Source organism: Lolium rigidum, chromosome 6 (assembly GCF_022539505.1).
Source record: "Lolium rigidum isolate FL_2022 chromosome 6, APGP_CSIRO_Lrig_0.1, whole genome shotgun sequence".
Classification (NCBI taxonomy): domain Eukaryota; kingdom Viridiplantae; phylum Streptophyta; class Magnoliopsida; order Poales; family Poaceae; genus Lolium; species Lolium rigidum.
In genome coordinates this window covers 81,426,298-81,440,555 of record NC_061513.1, presented here as the reverse complement: position 1 = coordinate 81,440,555, position 14,258 = coordinate 81,426,298, and positions in this window count along the sequence as shown.

Below are 14,258 nucleotides of genomic sequence, written 5' to 3'. Positions count from 1 at the left end.
AGGTAGTGGTAATAAAGATCCCTTAAAGCGGGTTCGTATATCTCCACGAGTGAGGCGGCGATCGAGTAAATTCCATCTAGGGTTCCATCCCCTCGTGAGCGACACTGACGGTCTGCTCCAGCTCCGGTGCCCTTGGGGCCTTGGAGGTGTGACGGACCACGATCACTCGGTCGGCAGGGAGAGGTTTCCGTTCTTTTGTTTTATGTTGTTTTTCAACGTCTTCTTCGTGGCGTCCACATCCTAAACGTAGAATGAGGTCATTTCCACCCTATCCTCACTCCGATGGTGCGTGTGGAGTTGTGTATGCGGTGGATCTCTTGGGATCTAGTCCGCCGGTGCGGTTACAGGTTTGTCTCTTTCGATCTACGGTTTTTGTCATTAGCGATGGTTGTTGCTCCGCTGAGTTGGCAATTTGGAGTCTTAGCGCAACGACTTCTCGTCCGTATACTACAACAAGCTCCATTTCGACAAGGTTTGTCTGACTCCTACGATGGAGGGGCAAGGATGGTGGCACGGCTTCGGCTCGCTGCAGTGGTCTTAGTCGTTGCTAGGTGGTAATACCTATTTGTAAGATTTATTACTTTTAAGTTCTTTGTACCGATATTGATGATTATTAATATATCAGCTGTCATTTTTTGAAAAAAAAATCTCTTAAAAAGCATGCCATTGACAAGTAAACATACCTTTTTTTGGCAAAATATAACCAAACATGTCGAGTAAATGAAGAGGAAATGTACAGTCCGTACCCAAGTGCCTGCCAGCACAAGTAATTGTGTCACTCCTACTATACTAGAGAGTACCACAGAGCTGGCATGAGCTGGGTCCATGGCTCTATATCATGGCATGATACTGCACGGTAAGTTCAGCCTTGGCCTACCTGCCGGCGTGGACAAGCGCAAGAAACGTTTTTGGGCTCGTTTGGTGAGCGGTCGCTAGGGGGCAGGGGCCGACAGAATCACCTCCGCGGCTTCCTTTCCCCATCCCGCACGCTGACAAAATCCGAGGAGCCTAGCCGAGCGAGAGCTTGAACAACGCGCCGGGCCGCGGCAGAAGCAAGCAAGCGCCGTGGCTCACGAGGTGGCACAGTGCTACTGCTACTTGGTAGCGGCCCTGTATAGACATGCGTCAGCTCCGAGTCTGCGACGTGGCCGGTCGGGCCTAGTTGTATTATCAAACGACGAGGGGGTGGCTCGCTGGCACATGCCGTGCTGGTGGGTGTCGTGTGCCGGGAAGATGGGCGGCGCGGCCGGGGGCCGGCCGGTGGTCGGTGGAGGGCTTCCACTACGGAGCAGCATGTGGCGACACCTATGCTTTGCCGGACTCGGACTTGAAGCTGACAAGCGAATCGCAGTCCTCGCACGCGATCAGCCTTATTGTAGGTTGATCTATTTTGGAATTTGGATATAAAAATAATATACACTACCTTCATCTACAAATAGAGTTTGTGTCTAAATTTAGATGTACTAGACGTTTATAGATACATCTAAAAAATTAATGAACTTCAGATATCTATTTATAGAAGGAGGGAGTACGTTTGCTTTCGTTCATTCAGTTTAGGTCGTAAAATTAGCTATGCAGACACGTGTATTTGGTTGGGTCTGTGGTCAGCCAACGGCCCCGATGCATTGGACTATTTTGGCTGGTTCAAATTCTTTTACCCAACTTCACTAAATAGGACAATATATGAGGGAAAGAGGCCATACAAACTGAAAATATGGGAAACAAAACATGGCTAACTTAGGAAATCACATAGTTCATACGCGATGCTATCAATCATAGTGCGAAAGGACACAAGTTTCATGCAAAACACACAAAGCAGATTCATATTTGAGAAAGATCGAGCACCCCGTAGGCAAATGATGACTCACTTCTTCTCGAATCAAGCTCTTAGTTCACAAGCATGATCCGGCTCTCCTCTGCAAGCAACTTGCCCTCGGCATCAATCTTTTGGACTTGTGTGGCTTGTTTCGTGAGGATGATGAAGGTGGTACAGGTGGCATATTTCTCTCGGTGCTGCTTCTAATCCCTCTTGACAATGGCCTCCTTCTTCTAGCCCATCATCGTCTTCAAGGTCTCACTCAATGCAAGTGCTGAAACATATGGGTTGCGGGCGTACCTCGTCAGCCAGCATAGGGTCGGGCATTCCGTGGAACAAGTTGAGGGACACCAACATGTTGTTTGGCGGGATTGTCCGTGCCTTCTTGAGCAACGCCGGTCCCGAGTCGCAACCCACATGCGTGCGGTTGAGGTTAAGGACAAGTGCCGCAAGGCCACCCTGGTAGAACACGACCTCCGGGGATGACGATCTTGACCCACCGAGATGGGAGGTCGGCGCACTAGTAGAAAAAGACTTACCCGTGGCACACCAGATCCTAATACCAGCGGCGCATGGCCATGTGTCATTGATAGTACCTTACTCGCGGCGCACGGGGTTGGTGCGCCACTGGCATGTGCACGGACCATGCCAATGGCACATGACAGGGGTTGCATTACTTTCTTTATTCTATATTTTTTCTAGAAACATAGAAAATTTCTGAATTTTTTCATTCATTGAGAGAGATAATTTACATAGAAAATAAAAAAGGAAAATAACCCTAATTAACTACGGCAAGGGTACTCCCTATGCCGGCGTCAACGGTGCCACCACCTACTCCTAGTCATCGTCCTGGGTGAGGTTGACGATCGTTGGCGGCATCCATGGCCCATGTTGCGGCCAAGCAGGGTACACCGGAAATACTGGCAGCCTGTTGTTGCCACGTTAGCAGCCCCTGCTGCGGCCAAGTAGGGTACGCCGGTGGCGCCTGTTGTCGCTGTGGTGGCGGTAGTAGGACCATTTGCCCCTGCCATGTGGCCTACGACGGCCCTTGCGGCAACAGTGGTGGTGGCGGTGTAAGCGACGTGTGGTGCTCGCTGAGCCAGACGACATCATCCAGCTCCGCCTCCCAAGCCCACTTGGCCTCCACCTCTTTCTTGGACTCCTCGAGGGCGCGCGTGATGGTCGCGTCCTCGTTGAGCCGTCCGGTAGGAGAGTCAGCTGGAGGCGCATCCTCGTTGTTGTTGGTGGCCGCGGCGAGGTAGCCACAGTCCTCGTCGGGTTGGAAGTCCCGGACCTCCGCCATTGCGCACCACACCTCGTTCTCCCAGGCGCGTCAAGTCTGTCGCGTCGGTGGTAGGTGCCGTCGTAGCGGAGTGCCCGCGGGAGCCGATTGATGAGTCGGAGGCCATGGTGCCAAACGCAAAATGAGACCCAACCGAGGAATCAACTAGAATACATTTCTATCTAATCCTTGGCATATGCATGTCTTTGCACATTACGAGGAAAGTCATGGTAAAAGCAGCGTCCATGCACTAAACTGTCAATTTGCAAATGCAGCCCATGATTGGCAAGAAACGAAAACAAGACATGGTTTGATGTGCTTGAACCTTGATCCCATCCCGCGCTGGGTAAGAGATCATTTTAAGTCCCGGTGGTTGGCTGAATCTCTTTTGCTAATTTGTATCAGGTTTGATAGGAGGGATCTTTGCCTCTTGGCCTATCGGGGTGACCTGATTTTCATGGCGATTTTATGTGGGCGAGTCGTGGAGGCTGACGTGAGAGTTGGCAACAGAAAGGAGAGCAAAATGCGACTAGAGAAACCAGAAATTGATGGATGGATGCCTTCCCTGTGGCTATTATCGCAGTACGACTCTTTTTCGGGCTGTATTGGGCCGTATCATCGTCCTTCCAGGCGTTCTTAAAGACAGAATCCAAGAAAATCTGCCGAACTCGTGCCGAACTCAAACCCACATGGCCACATGCCCACATTCTTCCTCATTTGAAGCGCGTCAATGCAGAATAGTAGTAGCAGGAATGCAGGATCTGCCTCCCTCCGTCATTGCGTAGGTAGACAGTCACACAGATAGCAATGGTTTGCCGGTGGTAGCGCTAGTTACGCTGGTACGGCGCGGTAGCGTCGCCGCACGCGATTCGATCTCGGTCTCGGAGGCATCGAGGCGGGTTTTGCCGGGGCCCGGAGGGCGAAACGACGAAGGGTATTGCTGTGCTGCTACGACTGCAAGGCGAACTGAACCTAAACAGTACCAAAGGTTATGTATTGTTGCAACATTTGACAGTATTACATTGCAGAACCGCATTCGTTCAAAAATAAATGAAAGGAAATGCAGATACTCATTGCAAACTTTACATGGCCGCGCGACTTGCTACACAGCGTCCCATTCTAGCCCCTGCTAGCTTGCGAATTGAACTGGCGAGGGCAACTATGTTCAGTTCGCCACATCCACTTGTCAAGAATGTAAACAGTTACATGAACGCTGTTCTAGTGTTTTCTGCATTATTAGTTCCTGCGGAAACGAGATGCCGTGAGTTTGAAAATGTGCATCTCGTTTTTTTCACGCACACTCTACGCTAGGAGCATTGGTCTTGAGATCGACGAAATCACCACAAAAAAAACTCGCTATCGAAGAAACATCGTCTCACACTCATCCTTTATAAGATATTGAAGTGTGAAATCTGAGGTTTGCGGTGCAACGGTCTCCCTAACCATAAATAAGCTTTAGTTCTTCTCGTGCTTCTGTTCACAATTCCGTGTGTATGTACGCATTGCATTGTGCCATTGTTGCATGTTTGCAGTTGCACGAGCACTACCCATTGAATAGCGTAGCTTTTTTTTGGCGTGACCATTGAATAGCATAGCTGCGGGCAGTTGCCTGCAGTTCAGGTCTCGCCCGTTCGGGCTAGCTCTGCAACAGGACCATAGGGGACGACCAGGATGTCCAGCAGTGTAGCGCACACTACCGTGGTGCTAGCCTGCGACTGATGACCGACCGGGCAAGGCGACCTGACGCTGCCTTTGCGCCCACGCACGCATGTGACCATTTGGGCAGAAGCAGCGTCCTAGGAAATATAGGGCCAGCACTCGGTACGGTCGCGTTCTTCCTGAATTTCCCCATCAACGGCACACGACCCGAGAGGCCAGAGGCCAGAGCTAGCTGCTGGGCTAGAAACTGAAACCACGGGCAAAGGAGCTGATCGGGCGCAGCACACATCGTCGTGCACGGTGTTGACTCGTAATGTACTGTTCTTCATACTTGTCCTCGAATTGGTACATCCTCCGTACTGTACATATATGTTTTTTTTAGAAACACGGTATAGACGTAGACGTTCACAGCATACATCCACTCCTATGAATGCACACACGCACACCCTACCCTATAAGCACCTTCGAAAGACTGAGCCGGCGGATTGAATCTTAAAATTAACGAAGTCACCATAGACACTTCGCTGGCAACGGGAACGTCGCCTCTCACTAAATAAATATTCCACCATTATGAGACACACAAATATCAAATATGGGGTTTGAACTCTGGTGGGATGAGGTACAACCACCCAACCTCAGCCATATCACCGTACAACATGATACACTGATACTAGCCCATCCTCCTATCGTTCTTAATCTTTGTCTACCTGTTGGTAGAGGAAGAGATGATCATTGCATCACGAGGAAAAATAATAACTGTGCATCTAGTATTCATGGACTATTCCACATTTTTAGAAAGATATACAAGAAAGAATATGGGTTACACAAACAAGTAGTAATGCTATATCACATGCTCTTGTATTCCTGTTAAGAAAGATGCTCTTGCAAAAGTTCATCAAAAATATTATCTTGCGTGATCCAAACAAAGAGTGAAAATTGAAAGAATAAAACACCACAATTCAGGCTAGGGTTTCAATAAACCACCAGAATTTAAAAGAATTCTAAAGAAAACCACTAGGCGGCACTCTTAGTTTCGCAAAACTGTGATCACCTAGTTTAGCTTGTTCGACGGTGTTTATGTCGGGCCAGCGGCTTTTCTCACAAGATTCAGAAGTATAATGCACATGATTTGAAATTTTCCTTGTTTTAGAAGTCACATGCAGTCATAGTTTGTCATATATATTTGCACATGCACATCATATAGTTTGACCAACATCCAAGAATTTTCATAATTTAGGATAGTTTGGAAAACATAGAACAAAGAGAATGCAAAGGTGCACGAGCAACTAGGTGCCAAAATGACATTGAATTCACAAGTCGCAAACACCATTCTGATTTTAGAGTCGCTAAATAGTTCACACATCCTAGAATTATCACGAAAGTTACATCTAAAACCTAATAATTGAAAAGATCGAGATTTCACCTAGAAGATGGTGAACAGATTATTTAAAAAAATTACGGATCTAACTTCACATAATGCTGAAATAAACTACTTGTTTAATTTTCAAACAGTAAGAGCTGAGTTACCAAGCGTGACTCTTAACTCTACCCCTACCGCACCCGCGCGGCGGCGCCGCGCCGCGCCAGGCGGCCCCCCTAGCGACTCCCCTCCTCCTCCTCCCCAACGGCTCCCCTCCTCCCGCCGCCACCGCCTGAGGCGCCGCCGAGCAAAGCCCTGGAGGCATGGCGGCGGCGGCGACGGCAGACTTCTGATGCGCGTAGATGTACACGTCCGTTGGGAACCCCAAGAGGAAGGTATGATGCGCACAGTGGCAAGTTTTCCCTCAGAAAGAAACCAAGGTTTAATCGAACCAGGAGGAGCCAAGAAGCACGTTGAAGGTTGATGGTGGCGAAATGTGATGCGGCGCAACACCAGGTATTCCGGCGCCAACGTGGAACCTGCACAACACAACCAAAGTACTTTTCCCCAACGAAACAGTGAGGTTGTCAATCTCACCGGCTTGCTGTAACAAAGGATTAACCGTATTGTGTGGAAGATGATTGTTTGCGAAGAAAACAGTAAAGAACAATTGCACTAGATTGTATGCGATGTAAAGAATAGGACCGGGGTCCACAGTTCACTAGAGGTGTCTCTCCCATAAGATAAAAGCATGTTGGGTGAACAAATTACAGTCGGGCAATTGACAAATAGAAATAGCATAACATTGCACATACATGATATGATAAATATAGTGAGATTTAATTAGGGCATTACGACAAAGTACATAGACCGCCATCCAGCATGCATCTATGCCTAAAAAGTCCACCTTCAGGTTATCATCCGAACCCCTTCCAGTATTAAGTTGCAAGCAACGAGACAATTGCATTAAGTATGGTGCGTAATGTAATCAACAACTACATCCTTAGACATAGCATCAATGTTTTATCCCTAGTGGAAACAAGCACATCCACAACCTTAGAACTTTCCGTCACTCGTCCCGCATTTAATGGAGGCATGAACCCACTATCGAGCATAAATACTCCCTCTTGGAGTTAAGAGCAAAAACTTGGCCAGAGCCTCTACTAATAACGGAGAGCATGCAAGATCATAAACAACACATAGGTAATAGATTGATAATCACCATAACATAGTATTCTCTATCCATCGGATCCCGACAAACACAACATATAGTATTACAGATAGATGATCTTGATCATATTAGGCAGCTCACAAGATCCAACAATGAAGCACAATTAGGAGAAGACGACCATCTAGCTACTGCTATGGACCCATAGTCCAGGGGTGAACTACTCACTCATCACTCCGGAGGCGATCATGGCGATGAAGAGTCCTCCGGGAGATGATTCCCCTCTCCGGCAGGGTGCCGGAGGCGATCTCCTGAATCCCCCGAGATGGGATTCGTGGCGGCGGCGTCTCTGGAAGGTTTTCCGTATCGTGGCTCTCTGTACAGAGGGTTTCGCGACGAAGACTTGTTATCACCAGATTTTGGCCAAATCAGGAGATGGGCCGTAAGTGAAGATGGGCTTGAAGGACGTACACGTGGAGCATCTTTGAAGCGGCCTTGTGCTAAGAATTTGGGCCAAGTTGCCCGTGTATCTGTAATATTATTAGATCGTATCGTGTTTAGAATTAACAGTTAGAGTCCGGCCCGTGCACGGTTAGGTGCACGCCTCAATTAGAAAGTCCCTTGGACTATAAATATGTATCTAGGGTTATCGGAAAAGGAGGACAATCACCGTTCAACCAACACAAATCAGGCGCATCGCCACCCCTTTCTTCGAGGGTTTCTCCCGGGTAAGCACCATGCTGCCTAGATCGCATCTAGCGATCTAGGCAGATACGTTTATTCGTCAACCTTGTACTGCTCGTGCTGAAGCCTTGTTGATGGCGAGCAGTACTATTTATCCTTAGGTGTTTAGGGGCTTGCATTGATGCTTTCACGTGCATATCCGCGTGGCGATGCCGTCCCTCGACACCTAGCTGCCCTTACGTCTATCCGGACGTAAGGGCAGCATCTTGCTTGTTCGTTACTTAGTAGATCCGATCCGTTATAGTTGCTCCTTGCTCCGCAGGGATTAGTTTAATATCCGCATAGTTAGGCCTTACGCCGGGGTCGGAGGATCCGGTAGTGCGTTAGATGTTGTTCACCGTCCCTGCGAGGGATGTTCCGGGAATCGATGTTATGTTGGTTTTTAGGCCTCTCGTAGGGGTGGTTTGCATCATCTTCCGTAGCTGCTAGGCCCGATCACACGTAGGACGTTCCGGTTATGCGGTGAAAACCCTAAACCGTCGTGGATCGTTTTAGCTTTGTCCCGATCAAGCGGGATCCCCATGCCATTGTAAATCCAACGTGAAACATGGGGCGATCGGCTCCTTGAGCCGATCCACGAGGAAACCTGAGAGCCGATAGGGCTCGTATTTAATGTTTACGTGTCTACCATGCGGGAACAATCGAAGCGCTCTAACACCTTCCCGATCGGGTCTAGGTCGGGTGGCACGCCCTAGCAACCGCCGGGACGTGGCTAGAAGATTTGCGGGACGACGCGAGGTGCCGGGGTCCACTAAGCGGCCCCGGGAGCTTCCCGGCTCTTCGTGTTGCTCAGCCATTGCCCGTCGGTGGGTTTTGGAGGGTAACACATTCTGGCACGCCCGGTGGGACCACCTTCTGCAACATCCACGTCAACATCGGCATCCGAGATGGCGGAGGAACAGATCACATACGAGGATCTTCCTCCTGAGCACAAGAACAAATACGATGAGCTGAAGGCCATCTGTGAAGCCGAGCTCATCGGCTCCTCTGAGACAACCCGTTCTCACAACATCAAGCTCAAAGGAAACACGTGTCTGTCGCATGGCGTCAATACAGTAGATCTCAGCCACTCTATAAGGGAGCCAGGGTTCTCCTTTAGTGTCAATATGGCCAGGCTGGTGAACTGCCATAGCGCGGACAAAGCAGAGAGCAGCCACTCTCGTGGCAAAGATAAAGAGGAGGCCGTTCCACGCGACCGGCCCCAAGATGATGATAGACGGTACCTAACCGAGGAGGAGGTGAGAAGCATACGGTATCAGCGCCCACTCTCCGTGCATCTCCTCAACAAATATGAACAACAGTATGACCGACGTCGACGCTACGACGAAGACGATGAAAAATATCGTCGGTCTGATGCGGAAAACAGGAGGTATCGTCAGCATGACAGGAACAACGACGGGTACGAACGCCACGTTAGAGGGAGGTCAAGGGAGCAAGACGACGTGAATAAGCACTGGAACTGTCCCTTCTTCAAACATTGCTGGGACTCAGGAATGAGCCGATTGCCAACAATCGAGAATTGCCCAGAATGCAAACAGCAAAGGAGAAGGACAAACGAAGTGTCAGTGTTCGAGCGTCTAGGACCTCTCCCACCACATAACAAACGAGCTGAGTCCTCTCAAGAAGAAGACTTCGAGGAGTCAGATGGAGAAGAGGATAGGTATCACCGGCCAAGGTGGTGCCTCGATGGACTCAGCCATTCTCGGAAGCGTAGAGTGCAGCGGCTGCGAAACCCGGAAGAAGCCGAGGCACGTGCACTGTACACGTTGAGAAGAGCACGGCCCGATCTGGCCGTGAAAATTCAGCAAACAGTGCAGACGAAGGCGCGCCCGCCAAAGAAATTATGGCGCCCAAAACAGGCGAAAGCCGATGCACAGGCATCGGCACGGCTGGTACAAACACAGTATTTAGGATCTCGTCAGAGATTTATGACCCAAGACATGGTGAACATGCACCCGTCGAGTCGCGTCACCATAATAAGAGACCGAGAAGTTGTAAACCCTCATCAAGCATCGTGATGGAAAAGGAGGCCGATTTTAGCAATCGGCCAGCATTATCCTCAACATACGCTTTTCCGGTATTCAACATTGACCTGGCAAGCGATGGAAAGCTGGGTTATGGGTTTACATCAGCGGACGAACTAGAAGAGATTGATATTGGTCCTGGGGACAAGCCACGACCAACATTTATCAGCAAAAAATTAGACCCACACCTGAGGGGCCTGATGATAGCCCTGTTAAAAGAGTACCCAGATTGTTTTGCCTGGGATTATACAGAGATGCCTGGGTTAGACAGGAGCATCATTGAGCACCGGCTCCCTCTGAAGAAAGGATTTCGGCCGTTCCAGCAGCGAGCACGACAGATGAAGGCCGAAGTCTTGGAAGAAGTCAAGAAGGAAATCAAGAAGATGCTGGACGCCGGATTCATCAGGCCATGCAGGTACGCTGAATGGATTTCCAATGTTGTGCCTGTGGAGAAAAAGGACGGCCGATGGCGCGTAGCCATAGATTTTCGGAACCTTAACAGCGCCACTCCGAAGGACGAGTATCCGATGCCGATAGCGTAAACCCCGATCAATGCAGCTGCTGGTCATAAAATATTGAGTTTCATGGATGGCAATGCTGGCTACAACCAAATTTTCATGGCTCCGGAGGATATACACAAGACTGCATTCAGAGTGCCAGGCTCAGTAGGCTTGTTTGAATATGTGGTCATGACGTTTGGACTGAAGAACGCCGGCGCGACATACCAAAGGGCCATGAACTACATCTTCCATGACTTAATTGGCAAATTGGTGGAGAATTACATCGACGACGTGGTGGTAAAGTCTGTTGCGACGGACGGACACTTAGAGGATTTGCGACGAGTCCTGGACCGAACTCGGAAGTTCGGACTGAGAATGAATCCGAAGAAGTGTGCCTTCGGTGTGACGGCCGGTCAGTTCCTAGGATTCTTGGTCCACGAGCGTGGGATTGAGATCGGCCTAAAAAGTCAAGAGGCAGTTCGAACGATGAAGCCGCCCACCACAAAGAAGGAGCTCCAATGTCTCATCGGCAAAATTAATTTCGTCAGAAGGTTCATCTCCAACCTGTCTGGGCGAATTGAGCCGTTTATGGGCTTGGTCAAAATCAAGCCCGATGAAGAGTTCCGCTGGGGGGCAGAGCAACAGCAGGCCTTTGATGATATTAAGGAATACTTGACCAAGCCACCCGTGTTAGTTCCGCCGCGGCAGGACAGGCCATTCTATATTTACTTGTCAGTGGCTGACACCTCCATCGCGTCAGTGGTGGTGCAGGTTTATGATGGCCTAGAAAAAGTGGTGTTTTACCTCAGTAGAAGGATGTTGGACGCAGAAACAAGGTATCCTGAAATTGAGAAGTTGTGCCTCTGTCTGTTCTTCACCTGCACCAAGATCCAACACATCCTTGTGTCAGCCGATATCATCGTTATATGCAAATCGGACGTCATCAAACACATGTTGTCGGCTCTCGTATTAAAAGGCCGACTCGGCAAATGGATGTTTGCACTATCGGAGTTTGAGATCCGGTATCAACCGGCAAAGGCAGTCAAGGGGCAAGTGCTAGCAGATCTGATTGCCGAACGAATAAACACGGACGTAGCGGCACTATCGGTGCGCGCATGGGCTATGTTCTTCGACGGATCGGTTTGTGAGGATGGTTGCGGCATTGGCGTGCTACTCGTGTCGCCTCGGGGGGGCAACATACTCCTTCTCTATCAAGTTGGCTGACCCCTGCACCAACAACGTGGCTGAGTATGAAGCGATCTGCAAGGGAATGAAGTTACTCCTGGAAGCTGGGGCTGAAGCAGTCGAGATCTTTGGAGATTCCAAATTGGTGATCTCTCAGCTCACAGAGGAATACAAGTGCGAAAGCGAGTCACTCTTCCCATTTTGGATACAATGCCGTGAGCTAATGGCACAATTCAGGTATATAAGCTTAAATTGGATCCCAAGGTTGCAAAATACTGAAGCAAACGACCTCGCACAAACAGCGTCAGGGTACAAGGACATAGCAGGAGAAGCCGATTTTCAGGTGCAATTCCTGGAACCAGATGATTGGAGAGCCGATATCTTCAATTATTTGAAGGATCCGGCTCGGGGGGCACCTAAACGTACAAGATACAGAGCCATGAAGTACGTACTGATAGGCGATGACATGTTTTATAGAACGTTGGAAGGATTACTTCTCAAATGTCTGGGACCAGCCGAGTCCAATCGGCTCTTGCACGAGGTGCACGAGGGTGCTTGTGGAACCCACCAGTCGGCCCATAAGATGAAATGGCTGATTAGGCGCTCCGGATTTTATTGGCCTACCATGCTTGAAGATTGCTTCCGGTATTATAAAGGTTGTCAAGCATGTCGGAAGTTTGGGAGCATTCGGATGGTGCCTCGCATCGAGCAATGAATCCCATCATCAAGCCTTGGCCATTCCGAGGATGGGGTATGGATATGATCGGAGAAATTCATCCTTCATCGAGCAAGGGCCATAGATGGGTTCTGGCCATTACAGATTACTTCACGAAATGGGTGGAAGCGATCCCTATGAAGAAAGTAGCGTCGGAAGACGTTATCAAGTTCGTGTTGGAACATGTCATCCATAGGTTCGGGATTCCCCAAACTATTACGACCGATGGAGGTTCGGTCTTCGTTTCGAAAGAGATGAAAAAGTTCTACGACGACATGGGAATCAAGTTAATCCGATCGTCTCCATATTATGCTCAAGCGAACGGGCAGGCCGAAGCATCCAACAAAAGCTTGATCAAGGCGATCAAGAGGAAAATTGACGAGCACCCCAAACGATGGCATGAGGTGTTGTCGAGGCGTTGTGGGCTTACCGTATGTCGTGTCATGGGGCAATCAAAACCACCCCGTACCAGCTGGTCTATGGACAAGAAGGCTGTGTTACCTCGGGAAGTCAAGGCAGGATCAAGGCGGGTCACGTTTCGGAACGATCTAACTCGCTGAAGAATACGCAGCCACGATAAGCGACGACGATTGAGGATGCGACGGAGCTTAGGCTATGGTCGCTCGAGAAGATCAAGGAGAACAAAGCCAAGGTAGCTCGGGCATATAATAAGAAGGTGAAGCCAAAAGAATTCCAAGTTGGTGATTTGGTATGGGAAGCTGTATTGCCATTGGGGACGAGGGATAAAGAGTATGGGAAATGGTCTCCGAATTGGCATGGCCCGTATAAAGTTGTCCAAGTTCTGAAGGGGAATGCGTACATGCTCGAGATGTTGGATGGCGTGAAATTCCCAGTAGCCGTTAACGGCCAGCATCTCAAAAAGTATTTCCCAAGTATGTGGGATGATGGACAGTAAAGATATGGAGGCCGATACACAAATCGGCCAGTAAAAAAAAGTAAATGGGGGCCGATTATATGAAATCGGCCGGTAAAAAAAAAGTAAAAAAAAAACCCCGTTTGAACGATTCTAGAGGCTGAAGGATATTCTGGACATTTGAACGTGGTTTGTATCTGTTTGACCGTGGAAAGGCAGCCGTCTCGCCTGGAATCGCGTTTGGAATGCAGGCCGATGCTGTGCCATCGGCTTTTTGAGCAATGACTTCATTGGACAATCGGCCAAATTGACAAGAAAGCAAAGGTTATTTAGAGAAATTTTCTTCATTAATAAGAAAGGATCTTTACAGGGAAGAGCCGATTGCTCAAGAGAAGAAGAACAAAAGAAGAGCCGATTGCTCAGGGACTGCTAATCCTACAGAGCTAATCGTCGCTGGCCTCATCGTCAGCGCCGGAGCCGCCATCAGCACTGCTTCCGGAGACTTCTTCGTCGCTGCTGCCCGGGTCTTCAGCTGGAGCCTCTTCTTCATCGTCATCATTCTCACTGTCCACCCAACTGCGGAAGCGCTTTGTCGGCGGATATCCGGCGGAAGAGGAGGAATCATCTTCCTCCTCTTCTTCTCCTTCCTCGTCATCATCATCGTCCTCGCTGTCCGCCCACATGCGGGAGCGCTTCGTCGGCGGGTGCCTGGCGGAGGAGGGGGCCTCTTCCTTCTTCACTTGTTCTTCCTTCTTGTTGGAGGAGATCGCCCCGGAGTGGGGGTCGCCTTCATTCTTCGGCGGAGCTCGGAGGGAGAGATCTGAGGAGGTAGAGGAAGACGAAGACATTGCTGCAATGGAAGAGGGTTTTTGGTGCTTGGTGGGCGAGACAGAGCAAGGGGATGAAGTGGCGAACCGTCTGGCACAGATAA